This window comes from Lutra lutra, chromosome X (assembly GCF_902655055.1).
Source record: "Lutra lutra chromosome X, mLutLut1.2, whole genome shotgun sequence".
In the NCBI taxonomy this organism is placed as follows: domain Eukaryota; kingdom Metazoa; phylum Chordata; class Mammalia; order Carnivora; family Mustelidae; genus Lutra; species Lutra lutra.
The window spans coordinates 26,708,863-26,713,068 of NC_062296.1; the positions used below are offsets into that span (position 1 = coordinate 26,708,863).

A 4,206-nucleotide genomic window follows, 5' to 3' on the forward strand; every position below is an offset into this window, starting at 1 on the left:
CCCAGGGTCTTGGGATGGAGTCCTGAATCAGGCTCCCTGCTCAATGCGGAACCTGTTTCTCCCTCTCCCTCTGCCACTCCCCTTTCTTGTGCTCTCTCTGTGTCAAATAAGTAAATTCTTTAAAACAAAACCAAAATGAATAAAAAACCTAAATGTAAGAGTCAAAACTAAAACTCTTAGAAGATAAAATGGGAATAAATATTCATGACTTTGGATTTGTCAATGGAATCTTGGATATGACACCAAAAATGTTAGCAAGAGAAAAATAGCAACTTAGAGGTCATAAAAAATTTTAAGAAACTTTTGTGTTTCTTAGGACCCTACCAAGAAAATGGAGACAACTCAAAGAAAGGGAGAAAATTTTTGCAAATCATATACCTAATAAGGGACTCATACTAGAAATTATGAAGGTCTACTAAATTCAATCATAAAATGACAACCTAATTTTTAAAATCAGAAAAAGATCTAAACAGATATTTCTCCAAAGATATGGCCAATAAGCACATGAAACAATGTTCAATGTCATTCATTATCAGGGAAACATAAATCAAAACCATAATGAGGTAATACTTCATACCTACTGGGATGGCTATACTAAAAAAAAACAGGATAATTAGAGTTAGTTTGGTGAGGATATAAAGTCATAACCCTCATATACTGGTGGTGGGAATATAAAACTGTTGTCACTTTTGAAAACAGTCTGGAAATTCAAGCATAGAGTTACCACTTAACCAAGCAATTCTATTCCTAGGTATATGCCCAAGAGAAATGAAAACATGTCCACACAAAAACCTATACACAAAAGTTCATGGCAGCATTATTCATAATAGCCAAATGGTGGAGTCAACTCAAATGTCCATCAACTAAAGAATGGATAAACAAATACAGTCTATCTAACTAATGGAATATTAGTCAACCATAAAAAGAAAGAAGTACTGATACATGGTACAACATGGATGAATCTTTAAGACATGCTCAGTTAAGGTAGTCACAAAAAACCTCATATTATATGATTCCATTCATGAAGTGCCTCAAATAGGCATATATATATAGAGAGAGAGGAAGTTAGTGGTTGCTTAGAGAGTTACAAGGTTTCTTTTTGGAGTGATAAAGATTGTGGTGATGATTGTACAATTTAATATACTAAAAACCATTGGATTATATACTTTAAGTGGCTGAATTGTTTGGTATGTGAAATATGTCTCAACAAAGCTAGAAAAAAATACAGACAAATCATAATGGAATTCTAAAGGTAACTCAAAAGAATGAAGGAAAAATAAACACAAAAGAGAAGATCAGAGAGAATAGAAAACAAAAAATGTTATACTTAAGCCCTAGCATATCAATAATGTCATTAAATGTATACAGTCTAAATATGCAAATTAAAAGACACAATGGCAGAATAGTTTCAAAATATGACACAATAATATGCTTATAAAAGAAACTTCAAATAACAGAATATATGCAGGTTGGAAGTAAAAGAATAGAAAAAGTTATATCATGGGAATATTAAACAAAGGAAAGCAAGAGTGGCTATATTAATATCATATAAGTAGACCAGAGAAATGAAAATTATCAGAGATAACAAGGGAGAAAACATTCTATAATGAAAAAGTGTCAGTCACCAGGATGACATAATGCAATTCCAATCTTTATGCCCCAAACAACAGAGCTGCAAAATATATGAAACAAATAGTGATAGACTGAAAGGAGAAACAGAAAAAAAAAAAAGGTAATTGAAGACTTCAACACACTTGTCTCAAAAACTGACAGAACTAGACAGAAAATCAGCAAGGATATAGAAGAACTAAATAGCACGATCAACTTACAGGATCTAATTGACATTTATAGAACACACCAGTCAACAACAGCAGAATATACATTCTATTCACATATACATGGAACATATACCAAGATAAACCAAATCAGTAACAGAAAGATAACAGGAAAATCTCCAAACAGTTGGAAACTAATCAAAATCTAAATAATCCTTAAGGCAAAGAAAAATTCTCAAAGAAAATAAAACAATACATTGAATTAAATGAAAATAAGAATAAACACATCAAACTTTGAGGGATATGGCTAAAGTGCTGAGAGGAAATTTATAGCACTAAAAGCTTAGAAAAGACTTAGAAAAGAGAAAATGTCTCAAATCAATAACCTGAAGTTCTGATTTAAGAAAGTAGAAACAAAATAAACTCAAAGCAAGCAAAGGGAAGGAAGTAAAGAGTGGAAGTCAATGACATTGAAAACAAGAATTATAGAAGTTGAGTTTATGAGTCTTGGGATGCCTAGCTGGCTCAGTTGGTAGAGCATGTGACTCTTGATCTTGCAGTTGTGAGTTCAAGCCCCATGCTGGGTGTAGAGTTCACTTATTTTTAAAAAAAAATGTTGAGGTTATGAGTCTATACGTCAAAGAATTTACCTTCATCCATTTTGAAAACCAGGACAGTATCTATTCCTCTCTCAGCTTCTTTATGGACCTAGTCCATTTTCACTATCCCTTAAAGATTCCTTCTTTAAAAAAAAAAAATTATTGTTTTCAGAGAGTGAGCACACAAGCTTGAGGGCGGCAAGCAGAGGGAGAAGCAGACTCCCCACTGAGCAGGGAGCCCAATGCAGGGCTCAATCCCAGCTCTCTGGGATCATGACCTGAGCCAAGGCAGATGCTTAACTGACTGAGCCACCCAAGCCTCCCTCCTTAAAGATTCCTGACAGCAGTGCTATAATTCCATCTGTGATCAATCCCCTGGGATATAGACTATGTGAAGAGACTTGAGGTCACAAACTCAACTTAACTTGACATTGGATTCATTCTTATCATGCTGAGTTCTACCTTTTGTGATGCAGGCAGAAGCCAAATAAAATTTGAATACTTCCCTCTCTCTCTTACAACATTATCAGCCATAACCACCAGACCCTTGCTCTCAGTGGCCATCAGAGTAATTCTGTCGAACCCTAAGACGGTGAAAAACAGTTTGAAAATCACTTGTCTAAACTATGCTGACTCTCCTATAGAAATAGAAAACCGAAATCTCCATAAACTCAATTTTCAGCAAGATTACAATCTCATTGCCTAACCGCGGCTTATTAACCTGTGCCTAAGGTTTGCCTTCCTGTAAAAAATGTAGATATTAGTGCTCGCTTCGGCAGCACATATACTAAAATTGGAACGATACAGAGAAGATTAGCATGGCCCCTGCGCAAGGATGACACGCAAATTCGTGAAGCGTTCCATATTTTTTAATGAATACTGTTATGCTGAAAAAAATAAAAAAATTAAAAAAAAAATGTAGATATTATACTGATTCTTCCATGAACATATTAATGAGAGAGTGACTCTGGAACCATCGCCTTATCTTCAACCTTGATAAGTATAACGTCATAATCATTAGGAAACCTCAATGCAACCTCTAGGTATACTTTGGTCCTGGGGTTTCTTTTCCAATAACCTAAGAGTACACTATTTCAGCATGCAGATAAACTCCTTCAAGAGCAACAAAACATGAAATACAACCTTGGATAAAAATTTGAAAATCACAGCACTGAATAAGTGGATTCCTGAAATATTTACTAAAATAGCAGCCGGTATCCAGTAGTATATCACCGAATACCTTCCTGCAGCAAGAGAATGTGAGCCAAAGAGGTTTTTATCTTCAATGTATTTTTGGAACCTGTATTTATGAACCAAATCTGAGTTGTTCATTGAAAAGTAGTTGTTTGGGAATTTGTTATGCTCCAATAAATGAGAATATAAAGGACAAGAAATATGCTCCATTATGAGCATAAACACACTTTCCTGCCTCCTCCTGTTGTTTTTTTCTGCCTGCTCAGTACTGGGCAAGGCCCTTGGGAGATACAAAAACATAAAGGAATGGACCCTATCCTGAGGGAGTTTATGGTCTGGTTGAGATAACAGACATGTCTAAGAAGTAAAATAATTCAACAAACATGACGAGGTTGCTGATAAGTACTCTGGGGGTGTGAATACTATGGGCTGTTGGGTCAGAGAAGGCACCAAGAAAGAGACTAAACCTGAATTAGAACTGAAGGAATGGCAAAGATTTGGAGAGACAGTAAGGAGAGAAGGCATTTCAGCCAGATGGAGCAAAGTGACCAAAGGTTCTATAGAGTAAAGACTGTGTAAAGTATGCTTAGGGAACAATGGCTAGAACGGAGGGTCTATGTTGAAGAATAACAAGGATG

The 4,206-nt window shown here is 35.4% G+C and overlaps 1 non-coding gene across 1 annotated transcript; it reads left to right on the forward strand.

Moving 5' to 3' along the window:
* Positions 1 to 3,137: 3,137 nt before the first annotated feature.
* On the forward strand, positions 3,138 to 3,244 carry LOC125092478 (U6 spliceosomal RNA). The gene has a single exon (XR_007124940.1). It is a non-coding gene; the product is annotated as a U6 spliceosomal RNA (small nuclear RNA).
* Positions 3,245 to 4,206: the final 962 nt, after the last annotated feature.